The sequence below is a fragment of the Notamacropus eugenii genome, chromosome 6, assembly GCF_028372415.1.
Source record: "Notamacropus eugenii isolate mMacEug1 chromosome 6, mMacEug1.pri_v2, whole genome shotgun sequence".
In the NCBI taxonomy this organism is placed as follows: domain Eukaryota; kingdom Metazoa; phylum Chordata; class Mammalia; order Diprotodontia; family Macropodidae; genus Notamacropus; species Notamacropus eugenii.
Window position 1 is genome coordinate 210,090,888 of NC_092877.1, and position 10,564 is coordinate 210,101,451.

Sequence of the window (10,564 nt, forward strand, 5' to 3'; positions counted from 1 at the left end):
AGCACTGGATGTAGGATTAGATATTATTTGGCAGATCCCTTGCTTATACCCACTTCTGGGTCATAGCTCAAGGCAGAGAGGAGCATTTTTAGTTGAAAGGAAGATCTGAGGAGCAGTATTGCTGTTATCACAATTAAAAACTAGCCAAGTTGCAGGATATAAAGTAAATTCACATAAATCATCAGCATTTCTATACTAACAACAAAACTCAGCAAGAAAAGATAAAAAAAAAGAAATTCCATTTAAAATAACTATAGGTGATATGAAATACTTGGCAGTCTACCTCCCAAGACAAATCCAGGGATTATAATGAACTTAAATACAAAATACTTTTCACACAAATACAGATAGAAGCAATTTGAAAAATAGTAATTTCTCATGGGTAGGCTGAACCAACATCATAAAAATGACAGTTCTACCTAAATTAATTTATTTATTCAGGGCCATAACAATGAAGTTACCAAAGAATTATGTTATAGGGCTAGAAAAAATAATAGCAAAATTCACTCACAAGGGAAAAAAAAGGTCTATCATATTAAGGAAATCAATGAAAAAAATGGTAAGGAAGGTAGCCTAGCAGTTTTAGATTTCAAGCTATATCACAAAGTGGTAATCATCAAAAATCTGATATTGGCCAAGAAATACAGTGGTGGATCAGCAGACCACATCAGGTACACAATGAATGGTAGTTAAAGATCATAGCAATCTAATATTTGATAAACCCAAAGAGCTAAGCTTTTGTGGTAAGAACTCACCATTGCACAAAAAAATGGCTGCGAAAACCAGAAATCAGTTTGGCAGTAACTAAGCACAGAGCAACATATCACACAGCAAGATAAGCTCAAAATGAATGAATGCTTTAGACAAAAAGGGTAATATCATAAGTAAATTAGGGGAGCATGGAAAAATGCTCCTGTCAGATCTATGAATAAGGGAAGAGTTTATGACTAAAGAAGAGATAGAGAGGATCACTGGAAGTAAAATGAGTAATTTTTATTACATGAAATAAAAAACAGCAACATTTTTGCACAAATAAAACTAATGCAGTCAAAATTTGAAAGAAAGCAGAAATTTGGGAGGAGAGGATTTACAAGAAGTTTCTCTAATAAAAGCCTCATTTCTCAAATATATAGGAACCTAAACCAAGTTCATAAAAATAAGAGCCATTCCTCATTTGATAAATGGTCTAAGGATCTGAACAAGCAGTTTTCTGAAGAAATCAATGTGGTAAGTTAAATGGAAAATAAATGAACTGTGTTGTTTGACTAAAATTAACCCAACCAGGATGAATAAGATGTGTCACCATGGAGGAACCTTTCACTTTTTGCTTCTTCCCCCAGTTCTGGATGATTCAGAGCATTTTGGGACTACTTGATAGCTCATACAGTTTACATGAAATGGGAATAACCAACACTGTTCTTTCTGGTTAGAGGAATCACTACAAGGACTTACTATTGCTCTGCCATTGTCTCCTAAGGTCCTTTAAGCTTTGCTATCTATCCTAGCTCTATGTCTTCAGTACTGTCATTAAAAAAAAAATTAATAGGCTTTACAAATATCTCATTTTATCCCAAGTACCCTGAAAGGAAGATGCTATTATTATCCCCATTTTTCAGTTGAGCAAACAAAGGCAGTCAGAGGCTAAGTGATGACATAGGTCACATATCTAGTAAATGTCTACAGCTGTATTTCAACTCCAGGTTCAGCATTCTATGCACAATGCCACCCAGCTATTTTGTTCTTGTTTTTTGTGTCTTTCTTTGTATTTCTTTATTTTTTTAAATTTGTGTATTTATAATAGTCAAAATGACTTAGTTGCTTGAAGTTATTTTTTCACAGATTTATTAATTTATTTGTTTTCAGTTTTTATCATTCACTTCCATAAGTTTTCAAATTTTTCTCCTCCTTCCTTTCCCATCCCTCCCCAAGATGGCATGCAGTCTTATATGGGCTCTACACATACGTTCTTATTAAACACATTTTCACATTAGTAATGTGAAAGAATAATTATTATAATAATAATTCTTATAGAATAATTCTTACAGAAGAATTATAATGAATGGAAGAAATCATGAGAAAAACAAAACAAAACATGACAAAAGAGAAAACAGTCTGCTTCATTCTGTGTTCCGACTCCATAGTTCTTTTTCTGCATGTGGATGGCATTTTGTATCATGAATCCTGTGGAAAGGTTTAGGTCTTTGCATTGCTGAGAAGGGTTAAGTCTACCAAAATTAGTCATTGCACACTTTGGCAGTTACTGTGTATACTGTTCTCCTGGTTCTGCTTGCTTCATTCAGCATCAGTTCATATAAGTCTTACCAGGTTTTTCTGAAATCAGACTATTTGTCTTATTTTATAGCACAATAATATTTCATTACATTAATTTATAATTAATATATTAACAATATATATATTACAACAATAATAATTAATTTATATTAACACAACTTGTTCAGCCACTCCCCAAATGATGGGCATTCCCCCCATTTCCAGTTTTTGGCCACCACAAAAAGAGCTGCTATAAATATTTGTGTACATGTGGGTCCTTTTCCTATGGGAAATCTTGTGATCTCTTTGGGATACAGTCCTAGAAGAGGTATTGCTGGGTCAAAGAGTATGCACATTTTTGTAGCCCTTTGGGCATAGTTCCAAATTGTTCTCCAGAATGGTTGGATCAGCTCACAGCTCTACTAACAATGAATTAGTGTTCCAATTTTCCCACATCCTCACCAACATTTATCATTTTCCTGTTTTGTCATGTTAGCCAATCTGATAGGGGTAAGGTGATGCCTCAGAGTTGTTTTGATTTGCATCTCGCTAATCAACAATGATTTAGAACATTTTTTCATATGACTTTAATTTATGAGCTTTAATTTCTTCTTTTGAGAACTGTTCATATCATCTGACCATTTCTCGATGGGGGAATGACTTGCATTTCTTATAATTTCAACTCAGTTCTCTATATGTTTTAGAAATCAGGCCTTTATCATAGACATTAGTCATAAAAATACTTTCCCAGTTTTCTGCTTCCCTCCTAATCTTTGTTGCATTGGCTTTGTCTGTGCAAAAACTTTTCAATTTAATTTAATCAAAATTATCCATTTTGCATTTCATAATGTTCTCTGTCTCTTGCTTGGTCATAAATTCCTCAACTCTCCATAAATCTGAAAAATAAACTATTACTTGTTCCCCTAGTTTATTTATAGTATCAGACTTTATGCTTAGATCATGTGCCCATTTGGACTTTATTCTAGTATACGGTGTCAGGCATTGGTCTATGCCCAGTTTCTGCCACACTATTTTCCAGTTTTCTCAGCAGTTTTTGCCAAACACTGAGTTCTTATACCAGAAGATGGGGTCCTTCAGTTTATCAAACAGTAGACTGCTGTAATCATTGACTACTATGTCTTTTGTACTTAACCTATTCCATTGATCTACCCCTCTATTTCTTAGCCAGTACCAAGTGGTTTTAATGATTGCTACTTTATGACATGATCTAAGATCTGGTATGGCTAGGTCACCTTCCCTAGAATTTCTTTTCATTAATTCCCTTGATATTCTGGGCCTTTTGTTCTTTCAGATGAATTGTGATATTATTTTTTCTAGCTCTATAAAATAATTTTTTGGTAGTTTGATTGGCATGACACTGAATAGGCAAATTAATTTAGATAGAATTGTCATTTTTATTATATTAGCTCAGCCTACCTATGAACTGATCTTTTCCCACTTATTTAGATCTGACTTTATTTGTGGGAAAAGTATTTTGTAATTGTGCTCATATAGTCCCTGGGCTTGTTTTGGCAGGTAGACTCCCAGATATTTTATAGTGTTAACAGTGAGTTTAAATGGAATATCTCTATCTCTTGCTGTTGGGCTTTGTTGGTAATATATAGAAATGCAGATGATTTATGTGGGTTTATTTTATATCCTGCAACTTTGCTAAAGCTCTTTATTATTTCAAATAGATTTTTTACTTGATTCTCTAAGTACATCATCACATCATCTGCAAAGAGTGATAACTTAGTTTCTTCTTTGCCTATTCTAATTCTTTCAATTTCTTTTCTTCTTTTATTGCTAAAGCTAATATTTGTAATACTATATTGAATAATAGTGGTGATAATGGACATCTTTCTTTCACCCCTCCCATCTTATTAGAAATGCATATAGCTTATTCCCATTATATATAATGCTTGTAGATGGTTTTAGGTAGGTGCTACTTATCATTTTAAGGAAGGCTCTGTTTGTTCCTATGCTCTCCAGTGCTTTCAATAGGAATGGATGTTGTATTTTGTCAAAAGCTTTATCTGCACCTATTGAGATAATCATATACTTTCTGTTGCTTTTGTTGTTGATATGATCAATTATGCTGATAGTTTTTCTAATATTGAACCAGCCCTAAATTCCTGGTACAAACTCTACCTTTGAAGTTGTTTTTAAAACAATATTGTTGCTACTGTATACAGTGTTCTCTTGGCTCTGCTTACCTTGCTCATCATCATTTTGCGCGTCTCTCTATGCCTTTCTAAGATCATTGAGCTCATTATTTCTTATAACACATTACTTTTCCATCAGAATCATACACTACAACTTGTTCAGTCATTCCCCAATGGATGGGGATCCCTGCAATTTCTACTTCTTACCCACCACAAAGAGCTGCTATAAACATCCTAATCACATTAAAACTTATAATTACTATTTATGAATTTCCCTCCACCTTATTTTTACTGTTTTCTTTCTTAGTCTTTCTTTCTACCCTATCCGTTACCTTATCTTTTCCGCTCACCCTCACAAATTCTATTCCCTACCAATCTCAATCCACACACCTCTTCAAAAGTCTTCTCCATCCTCTCTCCCCACACTCCCAAATCTCAATTCACATATCCCTCTAAAAGTCCCTCCCTCACCCTGTTCCCCAGTTTTCTCACCTCTCTACATGTTCAGAAGATTTCTACACCCTTCGAGATGTATGTGTTGTTTCCTCTTCGAATCAGATGAGAGTAAGGTTCCAATGTTACCAGTCTTCTACCCCCACCTGCTTCCTCTGTATTAGTTCTTAATTTCATGCTATATTTTTGCAATATAATTGCTCCTTTTACTTTTTCCTACCCACTTTTGTTTTTTAGAATCACTCCATCATGCATAACTGAGCCCCAACCTTTCTTTAGTAATGACGATAATTTCAAGAATACTGATAACATTTATATACACATACACACAATATACATACACACATGTATATATAGATATAAAATAAGTAAACAGTTTGATCTTAATGTGTGTTTTATAATTAGTCTGTAATGTTTTCAATATATTTCTTCTGGATCTTTTACATTGAATTTTCCATTGAGGTCTGGTCTTTTTTGTTACAAAAACCTGGAAGTCTTTTGGTTTGTCAAATGTGTTTTGCTTTTTTTTTTACTCAGGAATATACTCAACTTTACTGGGTAAGTTATTTTTGGACGCAACCTTTGCTCTTCAAAATATAATATTTCAAGACATTCGGTCCTTTAGAAATCCTGACTGTATTTCTACAGTATTTAAATTGAGTTTTTTTTCTTATGGCTTGTGCAACATTTTCTCCTTAATTTGGGAGATTTGAAATGTATCTATGACCTTCCTGTAAATTTTTCTCCTATGACCACTTTCACTTGGCAAATGGGAGATTTTTTTTCTGTTTCTTTTTCACCCTTTTGTTCTAGAACTTCAGGGCAATTTTCCTTAATAATTTCTTGTAATATTGTATACACATTTTTTGTAACTGTAACTTTCAGGTTTTCTGACAATTCCTATATTGTCTCTCCTTAATCTGTTCTCCAGACCAACTGTCTTTCTAATGATATGTTTCAGATTTTCTTCTATTTTTTCTGGTTTTATTATTTCTTGGTGTTTTATCACATCAATCAATTGTTCTTGCCCAATTCATGCTTTCAAGGAGCTATTTTTCTTCCTTATGATTTTGTGTCTCTTTTTCCAATTGGTTAACTTTTCATAATTTTTGAATTGTTTTTATTTTTCCCCTAATTTTCCCTCAATATATCTTATTTGATTTTGAATTCCTTTTTAGGAATCTTCCAAGAACTCTTTTGGGGCTTGTTCCCATTTGTCACTTTAAGAGGTAGGAATTCTTTTTTTCTTTTTTTTAATCTCACTATTTCCCCCTTTCCAAAGTAGCTATCTATGGTTTTTCTTAGCTCACTCATTTTTATTTTTATTTTTATTTTTATTTTTATTATTTTTGTCCTGAAAATATTCTTTCTTACTGGTATGTGCTCGCTGGTTCTTGTCCATGGCCACAGCCTGGGATCATTTCTGGGTCAGCCCATCTAGGCCTTCAGTCTTCCCCCAACTGAGCTTTCTGCTCTCTTTATGAGGTAAAAGTTTATGAGATGAAAGTTTCTGAGGCCATGGATGAAGTAACAGTGGAGGTGAAATTTCTTGAGGCCTGGTCTGCTTCCCAATGGAGCTGCCCTCAGGGCCTGTGTGGAGGTGGCCTGGAAGTGTCTGCTCTTCACTCAGGCCAAACCTAAGCCCCCAGAGGCCTGGTCTTTTCTGAGGCTTCTCGTGTTGTCTTTGGAGGACAACGGCTTCACCCTTTTATTTTTGCTGCTACGCCTTCACTTTGTGGTGATTTTCTCTCTGTTTGTGCAGGAAATCTGGAAATGTCTTACCTACTCTGCTATCTTCCCAGAATGCCCTTTGCTCATCACTGTAACTTGATTTACTGATGGAACCTATGGATGCCTGGGCCTCAACAACCACCTCACCATTTAATCTTTAGGACTTGGGGGCTTTTTTTCCTTTGCAGCTAAACTTTCTTTTATGTATTGTCTGCCCAGTTAGAGTGTGACCTCCTTGAGGGCAGAGACTGCCTCACATTTGCTATGTCACCAGTACTTAGCATTGGGCTTGTCATACATTAAGTACTCGGTAAATGTATTCTCAGGCATTCATTGTTTCATTCATTCAACTCATTCAGTGGAATATTTGGAGAATCACTAAAATTCAGAGATGAAAAAGACTTCAGAGATCATCTAATTTAATTCTGAACAGAACTTCTGTAATAATGCTATATCACACCTATATAGTTCTCTGTATACATTATCTCATTTAATCTTCATTATAACATTGTAAGATAGGCACTAAGATATTGATATTTATGATTTGTAGACAAGAAAAACTGAAAATCAGAGAATTTATATAACTTGTTCATGGTCACACAACTATATCTATCTCTGTATCTATGTCTACATATGTCTATATCTATATCTATATGTCTATTGCTATCTATCTGTCTATATCTATATTATATATCTATCGCTATTTCTATCTCTATTTCTATATCTATATATAATTTATATATCTGTCTATATTTATCTGTATCTATATTATATATCTATCTCTATTTCTATCTCTATCTCTATTTCTACCTATATCTATACACCTATCTCTATATATCTATATCTATCCATAAAGTGCTATACATATATATATATAATATATCTGTCTATATCTATCTATATCTATATTCTCATTCTCTCTGTCTCTGTCTCTCTGTCTCTGTCTCTCTCTCTCTTTTTCCTATTCTCAGTAAGTGCTCATTCAACTTCTCTTAGAGGATTTCTAGGAATGGGAAATCCAACACTTTTGGAAGTAGTCCATCATGCTTTTGGAGAGTTCTCATTGTTGGGAAATGTTTTCTTAGCTTAAGTCCGAATCAGTCTCTCTGGAATTTCTACATAGTGCTCCTAACTCTGGGGTCCAAGAGAACAAATCTAGTCCCTTTTCAATCTGACGAATCTTTTTTAAGTTTTAATTCATATTTGAATATCTATTTCCTTAAAGTGATCTTTACATTCTAAAATGTGTTGCCTTTAATTAAACGGATTTAAAATCATTTTCCCAGGACCAAACAGTGAGATGATAAACTTCCTTATTCTAGAAAGTATGTCTGTCACTAAAGTATAGGTTCACATTTTTCTCCTTTGACTATCATACTACTGTCGACTCATATGGAGCTTTCAGTCCACTGAAAGCCCGAGATCTTTTTCACATGAGTTGCTGGCTAGCTATACCTCCTCCAACCAGTGTTTATGTTATATACTTGTAATTTATATTAAATTTACATTTAGCCTTTATATTTTTCTACATTAAATTTAATCTAATTTGAGTCAGCACATTTCAGTCCACTGAGATATTTTTATTCTGTCATTCAACATATTACATATTATTTCCACTTATGTGTCATCTACAAATAGAATAAGTATGCCTTTATTCAGATAATTTCTCCACTCTACTTCTGTCACATAGTAACATGGTTATCTCTTGGAATTAGACAACCTCCAACATCTGAAGCTCAAAATGACCACTTATTTTTCCCCTCTTCCCCTTTCTCCTGTCAACTGATAAATCAGCAAATCAGCATCAATTAAGCACCTACTACGTGTCTGTGACATGCCTTGGGGATACAAAGACTAAAGTGAAATAGTTAATAGTCTTGCCATACATGAGCTCACATCTTATTGGACAACACATATTGGTGTATGTATGTATATGTATGTATAAATGTGTATGTCTACATACATGTATATATGCACATGTGTGTCTATGCACATACATACATGCGCATGCATATAAAATATTTGCCAAATAAATACAAGGAAATTTTCCTTACTCTTATTGTGAACTCTAATCCCTGAACTCATTCTTATTCTTCCAGTCTAGCTCACTGACACCATACTCAGCAATGACCACATGGTTTGCCACTTTGATGTTGTTTTTTTTTTTACTAACAAACTAGTTAATTACTAAGTCATTTCAGAAAACCCCTTGCTGTGCTTAAGTTTCGCTATGAAATCCACATCCCTAATCAATTTCTACCACTTCTGCTCCAGAACTGCTGAGAATCAATGGAGAAAAATATTTTTTAAAATGAGATCTTATTCACTACAAACCTATGCTATATAATTTCAGGTAAGACCCCCATAGCTATCTGACAACCATTCTATTTTATGCCAATCGATTCCTTATCACATCCCCAGAGTCTATCCCACACTTCCTCTTCTCTGTTATACTCCTACCACCTACACATACATTTTTGTATACGTTGAGGACATTGAAACCATGTGACCCAAGTTGTTTTCTGAAAACTTTTCAGTATCGTCAATCAATGTTTCTCTAATCAAAAAGAGATACAGCCGTAGATATCTACATCTGATCCCCTTCCTTCAGGGACTTTACTTCAGCACTCATCTCTTCTCTCTCATACACTTCCAATTTCTCCCTCTCTACTGTCTCCTGCCCATCAGCATACAGATATATTCAGTTCTCACTAATCCTTAAAAACAAAAGCTTTTGCTTGATGTTTTTAGTCTTGTATCCCTTTCCTCCTCATCACTTCTAAATTTCTTGAAAAATTATCTTTATTTGATGCTTTCATTTCCATACTTTCCTCCATCCCCTTAAACTGTAGCAATTTGGCTTCTTTCCCTAAAACTGCCTTCTCAAAGTCCACCTATAATCCCCTAACAAATAAATCCAGTGTTTTGTTTTCAGTACATATATATCCTCTTTGGACTCTCACATTGCCTTGGGTGTTTTACAATCACCTGTATCTCTGTGGCTTCAGACAGACCCAGTCCCCTAGAATATCCTCTACCTCTCTAACCACTGCTGTTCATCTAGTTCAGTAGTCACTCATCTTTTTCCCTGATCTTAATACAGGTATTCTCCAAGGGTCAGATTTTCGTTCTCTTCTCTCTTTACCTTCCTCTCCTTGGCAATAACCCCAGATTCTAAAACTTCAACTTCCATCTCTGTACAGAGGACTCAAACCGACGTCTCTAGCCCCGACTTCTCTTTCAAACTCCAGACACAACAGCTACAGCAGCCTTTGAGACATTCCACCTAGATGACAAATTCAAGAAATCCAAAACCAAGCTCATCACCTCTCCCCCTCCCTGCCCATATGCCCAATCTTCCTTCCATTTGCAATATTTCTTTTGGTGGCACCACCATTACCCAGATTCCAGTGTTTATAATCTTGTGGTTACCTTTCATTTTCCTCCTTCTCATCTCATATTCATCCACTTACCAAGTTCTGTCAATTACATTTTGGAAAGATATCTAACATCTGTTCCCTCCTCTCTACAACCATAGCCACCTTCTTGGAAGAAGCTTTCATTAAAACATGCCTGGTCTATCACAATAGCCTTTTTACTAAGCTCCTTGCCCTCTATTTTCTTCCCCTCACAATCTCTCCTCTATATAGTTGCCAGAATAACCTTTCTTATCTAGTCATTTCAATTCTATGCTCATACATATTTACTGACGTCCTTTTGCCTCTCTGGTTAAGTTCAAACTCTCGTGTGAAGTCTAAGATCCTTCACAATCTGCAACCTCCTAACTTTCTAGACTTATCTCACACATGCATTATGTCCACACACATGCATACATGACAATCACAGAAAACAAGCAAACACACAAACCTCATCTATTCTGTCCCCTGTATATACCATGTACATATTTACCTTAATGCCCTAGCTCATCTTTTGCCTAGAATGCT